The 23195-nt window shown below is 45.0% G+C and overlaps 1 long non-coding RNA gene across 1 annotated transcript; it reads right to left on the bottom strand.

Annotated features, from left to right (window-relative positions):
* Nucleotides 1–16880: 16880 nt before the first annotated feature.
* Nucleotides 16881–19854, bottom strand: LOC127034346 (uncharacterized). The gene is made up of 3 exons (XR_007769356.1): nucleotides 19807–19854; nucleotides 19103–19158; nucleotides 16881–18036 (listed from the first exon to the last, which is right to left on the bottom strand). It is a non-coding gene; the product is annotated as an uncharacterized LOC127034346 (long non-coding RNA).
* Nucleotides 19855–23195: the final 3341 nt, after the last annotated feature.

Raw genomic sequence — 23195 nt, 5'->3', positions numbered from 1 at the left:
AAGGTGGCTTTAAGTCATTGCAATGATGGGCTGCTTCAGGGGTTGGATTGGCCCCTCGTGTAATTGAGAGAGTCTGGAGGGGCCTAATGCACAGCAGCCTCACCAGGCTTCCTCATGTATGGCAGTGCAGTGTAAACTCTTCACAGCACTGCATGCCGTGGTCCTGCCCCCAACACATCCCTCCTGCCCAGCTCAACCCTGGCACATCCTGTACCATAGGGCTTGCATGGAGTTAATGGAAAGCAGCCTTAGGACCGTCTTCCACAGTTCATGCACCAGGGGAATCCTTCCCCAGATGGACATGGGGGTCCTTTTACACAACAGAAAGGGGCTGCAGTGGGCACGAGGATCTCAGCCTGCATCTCTTCCTCACTCCCTTTCAGTCTCCATGAAAATTGAAAAATTCTCTTCTTAAACATTGCAACGATTTCATGTGATGTTGTCATCACATGTAAAATGAAGACTGCCCTTGGTCTGAGTGAGTTACCTAATGCAGTTCCCCAGTATATCTTGTATTTTGGATGTGCAAATCTAATCCCCCTTCGGCATTTTGGATATACTGTAGAACTGAGAGATCAAATGTGATATTAACTGCAATGACATTGCTCCTAAATGAGTAAAGCTGTGAAATGTGCTGTTTACATTCTCTATTAACATTAACAAAAGCATTTAAAGATTAAACTGTTTACAAACATGTATTATGAACACTGCGGTAGCACCTGGAAGCCCCGGTCAAGGATCAGGCCCCATTATGCTAGATGCCCTAAACATAATGAACTGACTGCTCCAAAAAAGCTGAAAATACACAGTGCTTACAAATAAACTAGACTCGTCTCACACTGAAGCAGTGTAGTGTCCACTGACTTATTCATTAAGAAAGTCTTTCATAATGCTGTGTGGCAGGTTCCAGAGATCCAGCAAACAGACAGTTGTTAAACTCCCCAGTCACTTCTCCTCTAGCCCATATGCACCCAGGTGAGAAGGATCAGGGTAATGAGGCAGGGCTTCTGGAAAAGTACTCAGAAGCTAAGGATTTATACTGCTGAGCCTTAAAAGAAGGGGATCCCTGAGAGAGGGAAGGGAAAAGAAGTGAGATTACAAGGGAATGCACGACCTAGGGCTTTTAAGGCTACGCAGCTGCCTCTATGCAAGGCTAAGAGGGATTCTGTTCTCTCCCTTGCCAAAGCAGAATCATTTTGTTCGCCATTGATTAAAAGCCCTAAGGTGATTTGGTTTGCGTTTTGTTTTTTTAGAACATCTTTAACAAACTCCTGGGAATAAACACTTCAGGGTAAAGCCTGGGTGGGTGGGACTCTTGGAAGGATCTGGCTGACTCTCAGCTTTCAGACACTCCACATTTCAAGGACATCTCTCAGGGCCACTGTCTAGTGATCTGCTCCTGACTCTTCCTGTGCCGGGGAGCTCTACCCATAGGAACTCTAACCCTAGCTCCAAGTACTCTAACAATTGGAACTCTAGCTCTAAGGGAGGGACCCTGCAGTGTTCCCTCTAATCTTTTTATGTCCATGTGCAGAATGAATTCTGTAATGTGTACCAATATGGAGGTGATGTGTGAGACAGGTCCGAACTGGGGTGGGCAGGGAGGGGCGCTTCCCCGCCACAGCAGGTCTGTGCTGGGGAGCGGCATCTCTCCCTGCTGCAGCCCTGAGCCCCTGCATGGGGCTTAATAGGCAACCGTGCAGCTTAGAGGGAACTTAGGCAGGGAGCCCTACACATAGGATCCTTAACCCTAGATCCAAGTAGCCTACTCATAGGAACCCTAACCATAGCCCCAGGTACTCTGTCCATAGAAACCCTAACCCTAGTTCCAAGCTGTGACCCGAGGTGCCTAAAGTAGCCCACACTGAAAATGTCAAGCTCAGGGCAGGCTGCCAAAAGGAGAGCAGATTCTCCCCAAACTGGTGGTGAACATTGAAGTTAGATTCACCAACCAGCCACAAACTGGTTATCAAAAGGCCAAAAAAAGAAAGAAATCACACAGTCCCTTTTATTGCATTCCAGTTCTCTGGCTCCCAATCAACACCCAGATCCAGTACAGTGAGAACTTATTTAAAAAACTCTACTCACTATACAAAATGTTCTTCTGACCCCAAAGGACCAGCCACATTGGCTTCTCTCAGTGGGTTCATTGTACAGCCGATTGCCCTTGATGGGCCATCCAACAGGCTAGATAGTGCTGTGCCAATCTGTCTGGGGGAGTCACTCAGAAACACAGCACAAGTTTGAGATACCAATATACCATACCTATTTATAACTCCCGATACAAAATGATACATATATATAAACAAGATGATCATACTTAACAAATCATAACTTTTCCACTGATACCTTAACATGGCATATCTTGTAAGATTCACTGCCATTTTATAATATTGGTACCAATAATATAAATGGTCACCATAATCCAAACAGTGTCACACAATACCCTGCCCATAGGAACCCTAACCCTGGGGCGGGGAGCCCTAACCACAAGAACCCTAACCCTAGCGCCAAGTACTGGACTAATAAGAATCCTAACCCTGGGGCAGGGAGCCCTGCCCATAGGAACAATAACCGTAACTCCAAGTGCCCTACCCATAGGTGAGGAGCCCTACCTATAGGAACCCTATCCCTAGTGCCAAATACCCAACACATGGAACCCCTATCCCTCAGTCAAAGTACCCTATCTCAAGTGAGTAGCAGGCCCCAGAAGCAGTTGGTTTGTTAGTCTAGTACAGGAGTTCTCAAACTTCATTGCATCACAACCCCCTTCTGACAACAAAAATTACTATGACCCTAGGAGGGGGGACCGAGATGTGAACCTGCCCGAGCCACACTGCCCTGGGTGGGGGAGCCAAAGCTCAAGATCTACTGCCCCAGGCGGGGGGCCCGTAACCTGAATCCCACCACTCAGGGCTGAAGCCCTCAAGCTGCAGCTTCAGTGCCAGGCAGTAGGGTTCAGGCTTGGGCTTCAGCCTTGGGCCCCAGCAAGTCTAACATCAGCCCTGGCAATCCCATTAAAATGGGTATGACCCACTTTGGGGTCCTGACCCACAGTTCAGAACATTGTACCAGAGAGACAAGGTGGGTGAGGTAATATCTTTTATTGAACCAGCTTCTACTGGAGAGTGTGAAAGTATGAGCCCTTTGCCTGAATCATATTAACAGGGTAAAATTGACTTCTCTTTTTCAATATGTATGAAGAAAGCCTGCAAGATTGCTGTGGCATGTCTCAGTTATCAAGCAGCTATTCAGTATTTATTTGGACAGAGAAAATTGAAACCTGGGGATCTCTACGAATAGCTGAATAAAAAGCATGGTGTTCAATGATTGCATTTTACTGATTGTTTACAAGTGCAACTAGACAGTTGTGTTTATAGACCATATAACTCTCTTATTTTCCTGCACTCGCAGAAATAGTAAGATATCTGCATTCTGAAGGATACAAGGGAATGTTCACATTTTGATGTGGAAAGATTTATTTGCTGGAAATAAAATGCAGAGGAGGTTTTAATTTTTTTTTTATTTTTATTTTAGTCTAAATTTTTGGCCAGATTTTGTCTCTTTAAATAAATTGCAATTACTTTCATATGCAAATACACTGATTATTTTTAAACACCACTACTAGTTGTACTGAATATGCATTTGCATGCTTAGAGGGCCACACCTTGAGGCCAGGGTGCTTACTTCTATTCTCCAAAGCCGATGTGCTTAGTTGACTTTAGTAGAGCTGAAATTGGTGATTTTTTTCCCAAATATTTTCCCCCCGAAAATGTTCAATATTTCATGTTGTTTTGTGCCCTGAAATATCTTTATTCCAAATTTTAGAGTCTTTTCACTTTGAAACCTAGAAAGCACATACACACAATTAGCGAGCACTAGAAAAGTCACAGCCACCAAACCAAGACTGGAAGCGCTAGAGTGGCATTTTTCTTTGGTCCATTGTAGATGAGTGGAAAAAAAATATACTGAGTCATTAACCGCTTCTCCCTGTCCCAGCTGTCCTCCTCCACAGGTGACCTAGGGGATAAGAGTGCATCCACACACACACACAGCTGTCTGATCACAGATCCACTTCTCTATCATAAACTGAAGTGTCTTCTTCACTGGGCCCTAGCCCCGTCTCCCACACAAAAATGGTACACACAAAAAGCACAATAAATGGAGCCAAGAGGAATAGCAGGGACAAACAGATTTTTTCAGCCTGGTTTCCAACCAGGATCTCTTCTCATTGCTGAGTTTACGCACAATGTTGTTTAATCTTACCTGCTTCCTTAGTGACACACCGATCAGAACACATGGTCTGAGCAACAGTGCTGGGGCAGAACAGCCATCAGTAAGCCAGAGGGCGTGAGAAGGAGCTGAAGCCCATTGTAGAAGGGATCCCATTAGACCTAGTCAGGGTGAAGAGTACGAGGATGGCTTAGCTCCACTGTGGGCTATTTGGGCTCTACCTGCTATTCTAAAAGCCTCTTTTTTGGGAATCAGACCTAAAGAGGGAGAGTTAAGCAGGGACAGGCTCTTTCCTTGTTGAAAATGTTAAAATCCACTTCATTACCCAGCTAGGCATCCGAGTCTCAGGGTTAGGAGTGCAGCTGAAATGCATTCTTCTGGACCTTTACTTCCCCACGCTAAACATCCTAAATAAATCTTCACAGAGATTGTCACTAGTGCTCCTCTGCCCCGGGTCCTCCTGTCCCTTTTCACTCTGCACCTACCATTGTGTAATAAATGCAGTAGCAGGCTTCTTACTGAGGTGTCACAAGTGTTGGAACAAACCAGTCTAATTCTGCGTTTTTTCTGAGTTTAATGAGTGCTTGTTTCTCTACTGGCCCTTCCAGATTGGTTTATGTTGGCCCACGTACACAAAGGCTGGAGACTCCTGTGTAAGGATATAGACATGTAGCATAACTAGTGTGTACATATACCACAATAGGTGATTTCATTCTGAAAAGGATCTGCCACATATGTACAGTCCCTTCTGAGGCCCCTCAGCCCAACCTGCCATCCCCCTCACTGTTCTGAAGTCCCTCCCAAGCATGGCTTGTTCAGCCGATGGCTTTCATGTTGTGGTTTATTAAGGTTCCAAAATAGGAACTCGCAGGGAGCTGCTCACATTTTCATTTCTGGTGCCAAACAGCATCCTATTGTGCTCCAAACATTTGGCCATGAGTTCTCCAGAAGGGATTTCTACAGATTCCCCATCACATGGCTCTCAGCGAGAAACAAAACCAAAAACCCACCGATCTGCAGAGAACAGCAGCAAAGTCACCATGACTCATTTGTTTTTTTTTAGGGCCTGCTCTTGAGGGATGCTGTGTATCCCCAGCTCCCAGCCACTTCAGGGTGAGCTCTGGCACTTCTCAGGATCAAGCCATAAATTACCTCTTTAGAAGGTTCCTTGTGCTCCCAAGAACCCTGCCACAGGGCTGGCTGCTCTGCCTGTAGTGTGTGAAGAGCAGAGTGCTTATCAAAGGAGAATCCCTAGTGACATCAAACCCAGTGTTGCAGGCAGGCAGGCAGGATCTTGACAGCATAAGGTAGCCCTGAATGGTCAGTTTCTTGGCGAAAGGGAAATATGAAAGAAAAGCAGGCGCCAAATAGAGTATGAAAGAATAGAGGCGGAGAGAAGTTTCTCATATTCTCTTAATCCTCATGGATGTGCCTCATCCCCATCAGATTGGGGCCTGCATCATTCCCCTGACCAGAATTTCCGATGCCTCCTAAGCACTGAATTTACCTTTTCATAACTATCCTATTTTTATCTTTTTCTTCTTCTGCTTTCTCCAGGTTGGAAAGCAGCACAGCCAGTTGCTTTGGGGCCTGCAAACCAGAAACACGAGAGAGACGCCATCCGTTTAGAAGCAGATCTACATGAAGAACTTCACATTACTGACAAAAAGAACAGGAGTACTTGTGGCACTTTAGAGACTAACAAATTTAGTTGAGCATAAGCTTTTGCGGGCTACAGCCCATTTCATCAGATGCATGCATGTAGCCCACGAAAGCTTATGCTCAAATACATTTGTTAGTCTCTAAGGTGCCACAAGTACTTCTGTTATTTTTGTGGATACAGACTAACACGGCTGCTACTCTGAAATCTGACATTACTGACAATCTAGTCTGGCTGCTGCCAGTACAATGTGTGTGCTTTGTCACAGGTTAATGCTTTTCAGTTCCATTGCACTGCTTCTGACGAGTTCAAAATGCAGCAGCTATTTATTAATGTATGCCTCACATCATCTGGGGGAGGTAAAGAAGTATTATTCCCATTTTACTAGGATTCTCAACCCCAAAAGTTCAAAAATCATAAGTTACACCCCCAAAATCACAAGAATTTTTAAACAAGATTAAATCATGCTTTTTGGGTCTGTCCTCTGAAGTTTGAACTCCCTTGACCAGCCCCAATAGGTGTCTGACAGTTACAATGTTGCTAACTCTGTATAGCAGCATGACAAAGTGGATGTTACCTGGGTCTGTTTTATTAGAGACCTGGTTCTATTCCCAGCTCTGCCTGAAGTGATCCTGTGCAAGATCTCAGGCTGTGTCTTTAGGGTGGAGTTAACACAAGTCATCTCCATTCAAGACACTCCTCCCAAGTTAGCCTAGCTCAAGTGAGAGTGTCCACGCTGCAAAACAATGCTCGAGTTGTTGTAACCATACTGGTACTGCACTCACTCAGATGTGGCATTAAGGTTTCTGGGGACATATCCCATGGTTCTCAACACTGGAGCAAGCTGAGCTGCTTTTTTAATTTTCTCAATGAATTGTGGGAAAAATTGCCTGTCTTTTCTGGAAACAAAGGGGGAATTGTGAGAAGGCATTGTAGGACTAGCAGCACTCAAGTGGATCTAGCCTGCATCCACTCTGCAGAGGGATCATGTTAGCAGCTTCTTGGGTCAGCCAACTCCCATTAAAAGTCCAGTACACTCATGCTAAGGGATTTTGTGTGTGGACGGGACGAGGACAAGCCCTCAGTTATCTATCAATAGGTGAATGATAGTTATCTCCCCCAAGGTAGCAGTGTGAGGCCCTGGTTAATAATAAAGTTTGAGAAGGCCACAGAATATTAATAATTTCAGTGGAATGTATGGGACTAGAACTTATTTTTTCAGACTACAGGGCATTGTGTGGCGAGTCCCACTCTATCTTTTCCAAAATTGCATGAAGATAGGAGCTTGTCCTATTTTCATGAGTGCTTCACAAGGAAGGCCCACAATCACGATGCTTGAAATAAATTTGATAACACCATTCTACAGGCTGTTCCCCTCCCTCCCCGCCTGCCCGCAAAAGGAAGCACAGAACCAATATTTAGAATAAGACAGTCTGAGGTGCAGATCAAACTTCTGAAATATTCGCCTCACACTGTAATTGGTGCATAGATTTAAATACTTACTAGGCCCTGCAAAGTGAACAGTAGATTTTAGGTCACTTGTATTTTCATAGCACAAGTGATGCCACTTGAAAATTAACATTCTCCAAATTTCACTCCATTTAACATTGTGTAAACAGCAAGAGGTTTGTCTTGCTACCATTAGAAATGGGGTAGTGCCCATAAGTTGTATCACAAACCAGCACATTTACAAATATTGCAGAGGACCGCCAAGTGCTCAGAGAACAAGACCAGCACGTACTAAGAGCCCCACCTAGTGGCCAAATCGAGTATAAAAGGAAGGAGGTACAACGGAGAAACAGGACTTGTAGGAAAATAACAGCTGCAGAATGACAGACTGAATAAAGTGACTCAGTGCAGCAGTCCTGAAGAGCATCTCTGTGTAAGATCGAAAGCTTGTCTCTCTCACAACAGAAGTTAGTCCAATAAAGGATACTACCGCATCCACCTTGTCTCTCTAATATCCTGGGACCACCAACACTGCATACTGTAAGCAAGTTATTTTCCAACCTTTCAGTTCTTAACCATGTCATTCTAATTCCAATGTAGATTTTTTTTAATGACATTTCTTGGGATTTTTTTAAATAATGGAAAAAGATGGAGATAAAAACAGAGAAAATGGAAGCCTCACTTTCCAGGGTATTGAAGCTCTATTGATTTGCAACAAATTAGCAATAGAGCATGTAAATATGGAACTCTTTGATATCACCAATATACCTTGGCCATCCCACTTTACTTGGTCTGCAAGAGACCTCGCTACCCTCACCCCAATTAATGTTGTGAGCTTCATTGCTCCTAAGGTGCATCAAAGGGGAACTTCTGCAAACTTTATGAAGTGCGTAGCCCTCCCTCTATACCTGCAGTACTCTGGTCATTATACAGTAAATCAGCAATATCTGCATGTGCAGCACAGCCTTCTTTAGCTGAAAGCCATGGAATGTACTGTGAGTGCACAGCATACGAAAGAGACGTATAGGTCAAGTCAAAAACAAATTTCCACCAGAGTTTCAATGAAGCCTAATGCCATATAAAATTCTAACTTCCTGCTCACACTTACTTTGTCTAAAGACAGAGGAGACGTGTGGAGTGGGGGAGGAGTGGGCACATGAGGTCACATGACCCCTCAGAGTTGCTGCTTGGCTTGTACTGAGCATGCTCAGTAACATCTGTTGAAGCCACTGTCCTCACTCTGCACTGCCTCCCCCCGCCATGGGCAGATATGGGTCGTCTCTGGCTAAAGAACAGTTCGAAAAGTGATCACAACCCTTCATAGTGGGGAAGAGTGCTCCACTGACCCCCATACTCAAAAATAACTGACTCATGCTTGTTCAAACTCCCTCTTACCTCCCCCAGAACCACACATAAATTCACCTTCAGGTAAAGCCAAGCCTGAAAAATGTCAGCCTCAAAGATGAAAGTATCCAGAAGTTATGTGACACCGAAAACAAGGCTAGAATGGGAACTCCTTGTCTTATGCAACTTTAGTGTCTGCTGTTGCTCCCACTAGAATACACTTATTTATTAGTCTTCAAAATTGGTTAAATAAGTACAGGTAGAATAGTTAAAGAATGACCTAATCTTTCAAAATTCAAAAATATGCCAAAGAAATACCAGCCCAGCAATGGCTAACTACGTGCAAAGTAAAAACAACTCTTATCAGACTTGCAGGCTGAGACTCCTACTGCATGTATCTGGGTTAGGATGATTGGATCTTCCACCCTTAGATCCCTCTATTCAGCCCATAGCCTATGAGCCAGGGCATTCCACCTCTACCCCAGCCAGATTCTAGCCTAGCCCCAGTCTTGCTCTGCTAGTCGACAATCACAACCAAAAGATGCATTCCATGCCTGTATCCCTGGCTCCCAGGAAGAGGGTGGGCAGGGAGCCAGACATTCCATTGCATCTCCCAGAGTAAACACTGCAGGTTTCTACCTCATTGAGAGAGTTGGGGGGAAATTATAACATATGGAAGAGTTACAAGCCAGGTTTAAGATCAGTGAGGGCTGGGCTGGCTACTAAGGTTCCAGAACTGTGCTCCTGTGTGAAAACACAGTTATAGTTATTGGCACTAAAAGAGGAGGGCAGTGGTAGGGAGGGATTATTTGGGGAATAAAAAATGCCTGTGATACTGGACTTTTTGTTCTAACTGTCTTTGTGACTTATGTCCCTCTGCATCTCCACCAGCTTGTGATTTGTCCTATAATATATTCATGATAAAACAAGCCCAAGAACAACACATCTCATCATCATTTTACATTAGCCTTTCCCTCTAATGTTTTGCATGAAGGTTAAAATGTTTTTCATACTCGAGTTCAGCTGGTTCTTCCTCTTCTTCCGATTGTTTCTCCTCTGTCAAGAAGTGTTCAGTTATCTGAACCACAAAAAATGTTTACAAACAGGAATTTTTTGACTAAATACTTCCATCTAACAACAACATGCAGCAAATCTTAAAAGTGCGGCTCTACTCCAGAAAGTACTATGAAAATGGCATCTTTCAGTTAACAAGTCTGCTCCCTGTGTTACTTCTACTTCCTTTCCTGATGAGGCTCCAGTACAGAAAAGCACTTAAGCATGTGTAACTTTAAGCCGTGAATAATTCCCATTGAATGCCCTCCAGTTCTGAATATCCTTTCGGGATGGGGTGACCAGTACTGCACGCAGTATTCCAGGTAAGGCTGTACCACTGATTTAGGGAAAGGCGTTATAATGTTTTCGTATTATTCTCCATCGCATTATGCAGCCTAACAGGTTGTTAGCTTTTTTGACTACAGCTGGGCACTGAGCAGAGGTTTTCATTGGGATATCTACAATGATCCCCAGGTTCCTTTTCTGAACTGATAATTTAGACCTTCATAAGGTGTAACAAGTAGCTTAAATTTTTCCTTCCAACATGCATTACTTTGGATACAATGATACTGAATTTCATTTGTTGGTGTGTTGCCCATTCACCTAACATGTTTAGAGCTCTCTGAAGTTCCTCACAGTTCTCTCTGGTAATGACTAACCTAGATAACTTTGCGTCATCTGCAAACTTCGCTATGTCGCTACTCATCCTGCTTTCCATTCAGTAATAAATATATTGAACACCACAGGAGCTAGTACAGAATGTTGACACACCCTGCTGGTAATCTTACTCTTGGTTTTCTGCCTCCTAGCCAGTCATTGATCCATGACAGTACTTTGCCTCCCTCCCCATGACTACTTAGCTTCATTAGGAGCCACTTCTCCAGAACTTTCTTGAAGGTCTTTTTGAAATCTAAATAAATTGTCAACTGGTTCTCCTTTTGTGGCCCTAATAACACATCAATGCCAGAGGGCAAGGGATTGCCCGACATGGAGCAATGAGCCTCAGCTGACCTGACCAGCTCAGGGTACCCCAACTCACTGTTGGCATAATATATGTGTAAAAGGTGTCATGTAAGATACAGTAGAATCTCAGAGTTACGAACTGACCAATCAACCACACACCTCATTTGGAACCAGAAGTGCACAATCAGAAAGCAGCAGAGACAAAAAATAAAATTAAAAAAGCAAATACAGTACAGTACTGTGTTAAACATAAACTACTAAAAAAAAAGGGAAAGTTTAAATAAAGATTTGACAAGGTAAGGAAAGGTAAGGTAGCATTTTTCTTTTGCATAGTAAAGTTTCAAAGCTAATCTATGTTCAGTTATAAACTTTTAAAGGAAGAAGCATAACATTTTGTTCAGCATTACACACATTTCACAGTTATGAACAAACTTCATTCCCGAGATGTTCATAACTCTGCGGTTCTACTTTATCATGTGTTAAGTGGCAACACACTGCTCATCAATATTATTAGGTGGTCATGGGTGGCCGGTAATCTGGCCGCCCGGGGAGCTTAACTTCCAGCCCCTCCCCTTGGGCCTGAGGTCCCGCCCCTCCTGCACAGGAGCCCAAAGCAACCCCACCCTGGCCCCCCAGCCACAGTGCTGGACAGCTGGGGGGTGGGGGGCATGGCCCCAGCCCCGGTGTGCCACAGCCTCAGTGCCACAGCCCATGGGCCGCATGGCCACAGCACCCCCTGCCCTAGTGCTGCAGGTGGCCAGGCAGCGCGGACACTGTGCCTCCAGCCCCAGGGCTCTGGGTGTCTGGTCAGCAGCCCCAGCCCCGGGTGGCCCATAGTCCTGGTGCTTGGGTGGCCGCAAAGCATGGTCGCCATGCCCTCAGCGCCAGTGCTCAGGTGGCTGAGCAGCACAGTCATCACATCCCCAGCCCTAGTGCTCTGGGCAGGCCCCAGTCCCGGTGCTTGGGTGGCCAGCCCCATAGTACCAGGTGGGCAGCATGGTGCAGCTCCAGCCACCCTTAGTCCCTGCTGGAAGCACGGTGGCTTAGGGGTGGGGCCACGGTAGGCTGTTTGGGGAGGCACAGCCTATGATACCTGCCGCCTACATAGGTGGTGTATGTATGTGTGTTATATGAAAAATTATAAAGGTGTGCTGGAAACATATTCTTAAAAGGTGTTTGGCAGGCTAGGCTGAGGTCACTTCTTTCTAGACAAGGAATGTGGTTCTGCCTGCTTGAATGTGTCTCCAACGTAAATTGAGCAAGGAGAGACAAAGAAATTATGTTTACATGAAAGGCAGAACAAAGCCATCAGGCAAACCAGAGTGGAGGATTTTTAGTGTCTAGCAACGCTCCCAGGCTTATCTCGTGAAAGTGTTGTGCGGGTCTCTTTTGGGGATGAGGACTGATAGGTCAGATACAGAGTGATCGCTCTGTGAAAAGACAAACCTGGGAGCTTAAATTCATAACTCTGCTAGATGCTAAACATCATGGTCTGAATGAAGATGCTGGATTTATGGTTTATTACAACAATCTGCAACCCACTAACCCACCTTGTTTTCCTGTGACTACTGGAGAGTTAACAGGCTCCTTCACCTTGAATTGTCCCTAAGCCTGGTCTACACTACGGGTTTATACCGAATTAAGCAGCGTTAAACCAAATTAACCCTGCACCCGTCCACACAACAAAGCCCTTTATATTGATATAAAGGGCATTTAATATCGATATCTGTACTCCTCCCCGACGAGGGGAGTAGCACTCAAATCAGTATTGCCATTTTGGAATAGGGTTAGTGTGGCCGCATTTTGATGGTATTGGCCTCCGGAAGCTATCCCATAGTGCACCATTGTGACCGCTCTGGACAGCAATCTGGAGTTGAATGCACTGGCCAGGTAGACAGGAAAAGCCCCGCAAACTTTTGAATTTCATTTCCTGTTTGTCCAGCTTGGAGAGCTGATGAGCACAGGTGACCACGTAGAGCTCATCAGCACAGGTAACTATGCAGTCTGAGAATCGAAAAAGAGCTCCAGCATGGACTGCACGGGAGGTACTGGATCTGATCACTATAAGGGGAGAGGATTCCGTGCTAACAGAACTAAGTTCCAAAAGATGAAATGAAAAAACGTTTGAAAAAATTTCCAAGGCCATGATGGAGAGAGGCCACAGCAGGGACTCAGTACAGTGCCGTGTGAAAGTTAAGGAGCTCAGACAAGCCTACCAGAAAACCAAAGAAGCAAATGGAAGGTCCAGGGCAGGGCCGCAAACATGCCGCTTCTACGCTGAGCTGCATGCAATTCTCAGGGGTTCCGCCACCAGTTCCCCACCCCTGTCCGTGGATTCCGAGGTGGGGGTGGTAATCGCAGCCATGGCTGAGGATTCTGCGGAAGGGGAAGATGAGCTTGCAGAGAGCACACAGCACTCTCCCCAACAGCCAGGAGCTTTTTCTCAGCCTGACAGAAGTACCCTCCCAGCCTTCCCAAACCACTATCCCAGACAATGAAGCCATGGAAGGGACCTCTGCTGAGTGTACCTTTGTAAATATAAAACATGGTTTAAAAACAAGCGTTTAATGATTAATTTGCCTTAAGGACTTAGGATGTATTCGCAGCCAGTACAGTTACTGGAAAAGTCTGTTAACATGTCTGGGGATGGAGCGGAAATCCTCCAGGGACATCTCCATGAAGCTCTCCTGGAGGTACTCCAAAAGCCTTTGCAGAAGGTTTCTGGGCAGGGCAGCCTTACTCTGTTCTCCATGGTAGGACACTTGACCATGCCATGCATGTAGCAAGTAATCTGGTATCATTGCATGACAAAGCCTAGCTGCGTATGGTCCCGGTATTTGCTGGCATTCAAGCAACATCCGTTCTTTATCTCGCTGTGTTATCCTCCGGAGAGTGATATCGTTCATGGTAACCTGGTTGAAATATGGGAATTTAATTAAGGGGACAGAGATGGTTAGGCTGTTTGCCTGTGGCTTAAAAGAAATCCTTCCCCACATTTAGCCAAGCGTGGGGATGGAGGGGGTGATTGGCGCTGAACTTTTTCACGTTTGGCTAGCTGGGATCTTCCCTGCTACCAGCCACGTGGTGAGGGGGAAGGGTGGCTAGCAGTGATCTTCCATGATACCAGCCACATGGTGTGGGGAGGGTAAAGCAATCATCCCAGAGAATTGGATGGGGGCGGTTCTGGTGCTGCACGTTAACAGGAAAGGAGCAGCACTCAACAGGTTTTGCTTGCTATTTGGGAAACGAGGGCACTGGATATATGAAGGCTGCAGAAGCCAAAAGACAGTGGCTTACCATGGCCTCATGCAAGCTGAATTCTGCTGCCCGGACCTGCGTCTGTGATCTCTAACTCCAAAGCCGCAGGCACTCAATATTAAGATGCAAAATGCGACCTTGTAGTGAGATCACATGTGCAATGTAAGGTGAATAGTGTTGTTCACCGTGAAATAGTATAACCATTGTTCTGTAACATGTATCTTTTTAAATACTTCTCTCCCTTTTTTCCCTCCCTCCTGCAGCTGCAAATTTTTCAAGTCTCCCTCCTGAAGCCTATCTCAGATAAGGCGGAGGAGAAAAAAAGACGCAAGACGAAATGTTCTCAGAAATCATGGAAGTGACCCGCAATGAAAGAGCTCATCTGAATGAGTGGAAGGACATGGTATCAAAGTACAGGAAAGATGCCAGTAACTGAGGACAGGAGGGACCAACGTGAGGACAGGAGGGACGCTCGAGATGAGAGGTCAGAAAGATCAGAGGTGTCGGCAGGAAGATCTGCGGTGACGGGATGCAACTCTGGGGCTGCTGCGTGATCAAACTGACATGCTCCAGCATCTGGTGGAGCTTCAGGAACAGCAGCAGGATCACAGAGTGCCGCTGCAGCCCCTGTATAACTGCCCTCCCCCCTCACCATGTTCCTTAGCCTCCTCACCCACCAGATGACTAAGAACGCGTGGGGGGAGGCTCCGTGCACCCGCTCATTCCACCCCAGTGGACAGCCCAACCAAAAGGCTGTCATTATTTTGAAATTTTTTTAGCGGCCTTTTCCTTCCCTCCTATCCTTCTCCCAAACCCCACACGGGCTACCTTATCAGTCCTCTCCCTCTTTTTATAAATAATTAATAAAGAATACATGATTTTTAAATGAGAGTGACTTTATTTCCTTAGGAAGCAAGCAGTAATCGAAGGGGGAGGGTGGGCGGCTTATAGGGAATGAGTCAATCGGGAGGGGTGGGGCTTCATCAAGGAGAAACAAATGAAACTCGTTTTCAAAGCTTCTCTGATGTGCACCGCTTCCTGGTGTGCTCTTCTAATCGCCCTGGTGTCTGGCTGCGCATAATCAGAGACCAGGTGATTTGCCTCAGCCTCCCACCCCGCCAAAAAGGTCTCCCGCTTACTCTCACAGAGACTGTGGAGCACACAGCAAGCAGCAACAACAAAGGGACATTGGTTTGGCTGAGGTCTGAGAGAGTCAGTAATGTGCGCCAGCGCGCCTTTAAACGGCCAAATGCACATTCTACCCTGACTACTGTCCAGGCTGCCTGTGTATGGCTTCGCGAGCCATGGCATCAAGGGGTAGGCTGGGTCCCCCAGGATAACTATAGGCATTTCAACATCCCCAATTGTTATTTTCTGGTCTGGGAAGTAATACCCTTGCTGCAGCTGTTTAAACAGAGTAGTGTACCTGAAGACATGAGCTTCATGAACCCTTCCTGGCCATCCTATGTGGATGCTGGTGAAACGTCCCTTGTGATCCACCAATGCTTGCAGCACCATGGAAAAGTACCCCTTGCGGTTTATTTACTGGGTGCCCTGGTGCTCCAGTGCCAAGATAGGGATATAGGTTCCATTTATCGCCCCACCACAGTTAGGGAATCCCATGCAGCAAAGCCATCCACTATGACCTGCACATTTCCCAGAGTCACAACCTTTCGTAGCAGCAGCTTAATGATTGATTTGGCTACTTGCATCACAGCAGCCCCCAGAGTAGATTTTCCCACTCCAAATTGATTCCCGACTGACCGGTAGCTGTCTGGCGTTGCAAGCTTCCAGAGGGCTATCGCCACTCGCTTCTCAGCCGTCAGGGCTGCTCTCATCTTGGTATTCTGGCATTTCAGGGCAGGTGAAAGCAAGTCACAAAGTTCCATGAAAGTGCCCTTACGCATGCAAAAGTTTCATAGTCACTGGGAATCGTCCCACACCTGCAACACTATGCAGTCCCACCAGTTTGTGCTTGTTTCCCGGGCCCAAAATCGGCGTTCAGTGGCTAGAATCTGCCCCATTACAAGCATGATCTCCAAAGCGCAGGGGCCCGCGGTTTGAGAGAATTCTGTGTCCATCACTCTCGTCGCCGCTCTGCTGTAGCGGCCTCCTCCTCGCCTGGTTTTGCAGGTCCTGGTTCAGCATAGACTGCACGAGAATGCGCGAGGTGTTTACAATGTCCATAATCGCTGTCTTGAGCTGAGCAGGGCCCATACTTGCTGTGCTATGGCTTCTGCACAGTTCACCCAGGGAAAAAGGCGCGAAATGGTTGTCTGCTACTTGCACGGAAGGAGGGGCGAGGCTGTACCCAGAAACACCCTCGACAATGTTTTTTGCCCCATCAGGCACTAGGATCTCAACCCAGAATTCCAATTGGCGGGGGAGACTGCGGGAACTATGGGATAGCTACCCACAGTGCAAAGCTCCAGAAATCGATACTAGCCTCGGTACATGGATGCACGCCACCGACTTAATGTGCTTAGTGTGGCCACGTGCACTCGACTTTATACAATCTGTTTTAAAAAACCTGTTTCTGTAAAATCAGAATAATCCCGTAGTGTAGATATACCCTTAGAATATGTGCTAGCTATTTATGTTAAACTATCTGTTCCACCTTGTATTTAGCTGTGACACTCTGGGTACGTCCAGACTACCCACCCTATCTGCGGGTAGTGATCAATTTATTGGGGATCGATATATCGTGTCTCATCTAGACACAATATATCGATCCCCAGACACACTCCCCATCGACTCCGGAACTCCACCAGAGCAAGCAGCGGTAGCGGAGTTGACGGGGGAGCCGCGGACATCGATCCTGTACCATGAGGACCCGAGGTAAATCAATCTAAGATATTTCAACTTCAGCTATGCTATTCACGTAGCTGAAGTGGCGTATCTTAGATCACGCCCCCCCGTGTAGACCAGCTCCCAGAGTACCTTTCCCAGACCTAAAGAAAGGCTCTAGAAGCATGTCTCTCTCACCAACAGATATTGGTCCAATAAAAGATATTGCATCACCCACCTTGTCTCTCTAATATCATGGGGCTGACATGGCAACACCACCACTTGCTCTTGTTTTGTTACACAACCATCTCAGCTCAGCATTTCAAATGGAAGAGTGAAATCCTATGCCAAACTAACAGGCTGGTGCTGTGTACTGTCTCTTTAAAGGAGCAGCAAACGTGAAAGGGTTTTGTGAGTGTTCCAGGGAGAGGGATTGGACACTGCAGGGCAGACTGTTTTGGGGAGACTCTGGTCTGGAAGGGCTGTTGGGGTCACCCTGCAAGCAGTAACCAGGTGGAAGGCAGCTTGAAGCCACTATACTGTGAGACAGCTGTTGGTGGCAGGGCTCTAAGCTAAGGCTGTACTGCACAGAAACATCCAAGGTTACAGGGCAGGTGGTGACACAATCCCTTACTGACACAGGCTGAACCCCAAAGTGTCACACCTTTATCCACTACTTTACTGATGTGTTCAAAGAATTCTAAGAGATTAGTGAGACGTGATTTTCCTTTGCTGCATTTGTGCGGGTTAGACCCTATCAGATCACAGTCTTCTATATATTTTGTTATTCTCTCTTAAGTGTCGATCCAACCAATTTGCCAGGTACAGATGTAAGACTTACAGGTCTATCGTTCTCTGAATCACCTTACTGTATTTCTGTAATGAAAGAAGGAACTGCACTTGGCCTCTTTGGATAATACACACATTTTATCTTGTTAATAGCAGTAAACACTTTACATTTTTATAAGGCCTTCCAGTCAAAGAATTTCAGTGCACTTTAAAAACCTCAGTATTAAACCATACCCCACCTGTCTGAGGTAAGGACGTATTCAGGCCATCACACTTGTGAGGAAATTGAAACACAGAGAGAGGTAGCAGGCAGCTGATAGCTTATCTGGAAACAGAAGGAGAACTCTATATTCCATGCTGCTTTTCACTCTCACACCTGCCCCTTCTGGGGAAATGATACTTTAAATAAGATAAAATCCTGTGCATTCAGGCCTGGTAGTTTTATTTTCTTACCTCATCAACTTCGTCTCTTAGGTCAATTTCCACAAAAGTAGACAGGTCTTTCTAGGAGAGAGGAGTGAGTAGAAGACAATGAAGTGTTAAGTGAATTGAAAATCTTTTTAAAAAATGAAAATGAGGAGAAAAAGAAAGAAAACGAGAATTAACATATGGTAAAACCTAGTAAGTGACTACCAAAGGCACTGGCCAAAATTGGGTATCTAGCAGAGGTTTCATAGTTATTTATACCACACTCATCACTGTGGTATTTGAACATCTAAATTAAGATTCAACAGTATTGTATTGGGAGTCTTCTGAATACTTTAACATGGTTTCTACAGCCAGGGCCCATCTTCTGGAAGTGATTCTCAGTGAAGATTTCACTGTAAATATATTTTTAACTATGTTTAATTTTTTCTTTACATGCCTGCCTAGACTTGAGTTCAGAGATCGCTGCTTCCCTGTTGGAGTTGGTGACATAACTAATACCTAATAACCACACAGGGAGAATTCAGAAAAGGCAACTCCTTATCCCATTGTACATAACTTTTGTGTCTTCAGCTATTTCTTTTTCAATAGAGAACCTTGAACTCAGGTCTTGCCAGGGAGAGAGTCTTTCACAGGTCACTAATGTTCTCAAGTCACCTGATTTGGGCCATCCAACTCTCTACACCCATGTGGGAAAACAGACATTATAAAATAGCAGAAGATGCTCCTGTCGAGTCTGCTGTTGCTTTAAGGCCAACATGGAGAAAGAAGAGGGTGTGCTGCTGCAGCCCTTACCCAGGCAAATAGGCTCCATTTATAGACCGCAGTAGGACTGAGTCATATGTCTGGCCTTCAGGGTAGATACGCAACTGAGCTCTCCTTTGAGCAGAGCAATGGGAAAGGCTCTGGCACTAATCCAAAGCTCTGCACTAGAGTTTAATGAAAACAACAGGTAATGATGATCAGATTGAAACTGAATGCTCTGTATAATGGGTCACACATATTCCTCTGCAAGTAACTCCATTCCAACAAGAAAACCCTTTCTAACTTCCCCCCACCTTCTTCTCACTGGAGTCTTCATCTTACAGTCAACTCCTCATTTGCTCGGTTGAATGATGAGCAGTTTGTTGAATTAGTTACTTGCCTGTACCTCCAGGAGAACTTCTTTCACTTTTAAAATTTTCTGTCTGTGCTTCCTATAGGTTTAAAAGGAGAGGGGACAGTTTGTAAGTGAAAGCAGAACAATTAAAAAACTGTTTTGTGCTTTTTAAATTCATGTTTCCTGACCAATTGCTCAGCCGTGCCTAGTCTAATGCCATATTCTTCCATCCTTATCTTCCTCTTTGTCATCATCCCCTTTCTTATTCAGCTCCACCTGGCTGCACATAAATACATATGTACACATTAACAACCCACTGGAGTTTGACTAAAATATTCAACTCACCAACATTTCCTATAGTTTTGCTATCTAGCACAATGGCCTGATTTCCAGAAATGCTGAGCACATGCAGCTCCCACTGATTTCAATGGCGTTACACATTTTTAAATGAACTGCATAATGTGACTTTCAAATAATTTCCCATGGGCTGTGAGCTGGCCAGAGAGATGCTCCACAGCCTGACTCCTGCTTGGGGACAGAGTTCCATCCACCACACTGGCCCCCATACAATGTCTGTGTGGTCTTGCTTTACCCAGGCTATGAGATTTTTCATCCTTGGAGCAGGGCAGGCTGTCCAAGCCAAGTGCCTGTTTCCAATTCATACCTACAAAGTCCAGGTTCTACTAGCACCCAGGAAAGGCAAACCTACTTCCATCTTATTTTGATGTTTAGAGTGGTTGCTTACCAGTCCTCTACTTCACTTTTTGTCCTCTCTTCTGAATTCCCAGGTTCTAAAAAGGAAAGAGCTCTTTAGCAGTTTCCTTCAGACACCAAAATAACATCTTAACCAGGTCTAACTTCCCTCTACCTAAGGACATTTTTGATTTCCCAGCTTTTGCTGTTCTAGTGAGAATTGCTGCACGCTTTCCCCCTCCACCTTTAATTACATTCACCACCCTCGTATTTCCTTACTTGCTGCCCCATTCCATGAATTTTCAGGATGGCAGCAGCCGCTGTTGTTGTTCGTGCCTTTGGATGGTGTCTTCACAGTGCTGCTCTAGCTTGGGTTGGGGTTTGGATACCTGAGCACAAGTTTCCCCTAGTGTCACATCATTTCAGCTCCGCTCAGTCCTTGGACAGAGCTGGTAAGAATAGCGATGCCAGACTAGCCCTTTTGACTCACACAACACTGCCCCTTGCTCTAAGCCTTTTGGGCCAACCTCTGCACTCCTGCAGGCTTTCACCTAGCATCAGAGATAGGGAGGTCCCAAAGTGCAGCCTGTGGAAGGCTGGTGCCAGGTGAACTTGTTTCATTTCAGGCCTCCCCTGTGAAGTAACCAGCAGGATGACAATAACACTGGGGAAAACCTGCGCTCAGGTATCCCAACCCCTACCCAAGCTAAAGCAGCAGTAGTATTAAGACATCATCTGAAAACACGAACAGCAGCAGAGGCTGCTGCCATCCTGAAAAGTCATGGAATGGGGCAGCAAGAAAGCAAACAGAAAGCAGAAGGAGGCATTTAAAAGACAGGAAGAAAAATGTTATGGAGAGAAAGAAAAGTAAAACCAGAACAAAGCCACAGTACGTAACGTTATGGTTAGCAAATTCCTTACCTTGTTCCTACTGCACTTCTCTGGCAGAAAAAAATAAGCGTTAAAGAAGGGTAAGGTGCCAATTACAGTTCTTCTGGAAAGACTAGAGAGCAGTGTCTCCTCTGACACTGCATAGGATGTTATCCATTTCAAATGGACCAGTTAACCAGGGGCAGCGGGGGGCAGAGATTTAAGATGAGGCAGTTCTCATTACTTTTGCAGAAGACAAAAAGCAAGAATGTCAGGAACGCCTCTTAATATGAAAAAAAAAAAAACAACAACAAAGCTCTTCAGATATTGAATTCCAGAATGGCTGTACCCTGGGCAAAGCCACTCTCCCAGCTTCTCTCGGTCCCTGTAGGTTTGTGGTAGGTTTTTCTCGCTTTCTTGTTTGTTTGCTTGCTTGTTTAAGGACACATTTTGTGTTCTTGGAAATAACTCCCCCGCGGCGCGAACCGCAGCAGCCCCAGGTCACTCTGCACACTATCAAGGGCTGCTGGCATCAATTGAATCTCAGTACTTGGTCAGGGCAAAATGAATCATATTCAGACCTGCTGTAAGCAAGGTACAACTCAGCTGAAGTCAATGGAGTTGCATTTCCTTGTAGCAGGGACGATTGATTCCAGTCCATTGTGTTTAAAAGGGCTCGTTTCTCATATCCTCTCTCTTCTAATCAGGGAAATCTCAAGTCGTTTCCATGACAATAGCCTGATGTCATGACTACAGGAATATGACTTTTGGGCAGGATTGAAAGGAGGAATAGTCGCTGGGTTGCAACAAAGAAAACAAAACACAATCAATCCCTTCAATTTGCAAGTAGGCTTTGTCATTTGGGGCTTTGCCTTGATGATGATGAATAAGAACACAGAAAACCTTGTTAAAAGGAAATACAAATTCTTTCATTGTGGTTTTTTTGTGCACATTTTTTTTAAACCAATGTAACTGTCCGTCACATTTCCTTACACATCATCCATAGAATTCTTTTCCTCTTTTACTCTCTTCAGCAAAATTCTCTGCAGGTATACAATTATCTCAATTTTAGCGTTGTGGAAATCTTTCCACCTGCAGAGGAATGCTTTATATATTTCAAAATCAGTGTGCCAGTAAGAGAGAGACAAGGTGGGTGAGGTAATATCTCCTATTGGACCAGCTACTGGTGGGGAAAGAGAGAAGCTTTCAAGCTACACAGAGCTTTTCTTCAGGTTAATATTCTGGGACCAACACAGTTACATCAATACTGCCTTGTTAACAGAAATTCAAATACCTAAGATCAATTAATGCTTGTTTGTAACACTGTGCATCTAAGACTCTGGTGTCACCAGTGTAAAGAGCTACATTTTTATTATGAGAGATGGAGGCCAACTATGCAAATTTCCAGGCGAATGTCATCAGGGTTTCCCAAAGGCTTACTGCGAATTGGGTAATTAGAGCTGTGAAAAAGTTTTTGGCGAAATACAGGAATAATCCAAAAATATTTGATCACACACATCATAGTTTTTTAAAACTTAAGCATGCTCGTAACCTCAGGCAAATTAATGCAAAATCTATTTTCTATCATTTGCCTGAGGTCAGGAGAAGAGCTGAGTGAATGATTGAGCTTACAGTGGCCAAAATGAAAAACTGATAACATCTGATTTTGGGTTTGATGAAGTCTTCCCAGCCCCCCTCCCCGTTTTTTTAATTGTTTAATTCTCAGGTGAGGGGGGGTTCATTTTGTCCATTTACACCCTTTTTTCTTTTGCAAAATGAAACATTTTTACTTTTTTTTGTACTCACTGATTCACAAATAGTTTCAGTCGACCCAAACCTGTTTTTTTTCAGCAAATAAACTATTTGAAAAATTTGACCCGGCTCAAGACTGTGTAAAACAGTGGCAATGGTGACTGAATTTTAAGACTATCTCCATCCAAGGTCCATATCTCTGGAATGCTGCATAGGTGCTGGAACTAGGGGTCCTGGGGGTGCAGCAGCACCCCCTGGCTTGAAGGGCTTTCCCTCAGATCCACGGTTTACAGTTTGGTTCAATGGCTCCTAGCACCCTCGCTATACAAATTGCTCCTCCATCCCTGGAATGCCGTTGTCCATAACATACACCAGATGTGTGTGCGTGGTACTCATCCTTCTAAATGAGACTCAAAACTGCTTGAATTCGTTGTGAGTTTATTTCTTTATAGTTCATAGATTCATTACATTTAGCCTAGGCTGTTGGTGGATCTTTAAATTTTGTCTCATATTTATTTGGTTAACTGACCTATTTATGTTAACTCTGCTGGTAATTCTGTTAAGGGCATACAACTTTGGGCATAATAATCAATACATAATGATAATATTTAACATTGCAAATCTTTAGAGTGCTGTACAAATATTTGATAAATCGTATAAGATGGGTATTATCCTCATTTAATGAATAGAGAGAGAAGCTGACAATTCAGTTCTTGCACTCACTAGTGTAAATCAGGAGTAGCTCCTGATTTACACTGGCAAGTGCATGAACTCACTAAAACAGTGTGAAAGGAGAATATGCAATTTGCCCAGACACAC

Source organism: Gopherus flavomarginatus, chromosome 1 (genome assembly GCF_025201925.1).
Source record: "Gopherus flavomarginatus isolate rGopFla2 chromosome 1, rGopFla2.mat.asm, whole genome shotgun sequence".
Lineage (NCBI taxonomy): Eukaryota > Metazoa > Chordata > Testudines > Testudinidae > Gopherus > Gopherus flavomarginatus.
This window is presented reverse-complemented; position numbering and strand designations above follow the sequence as displayed.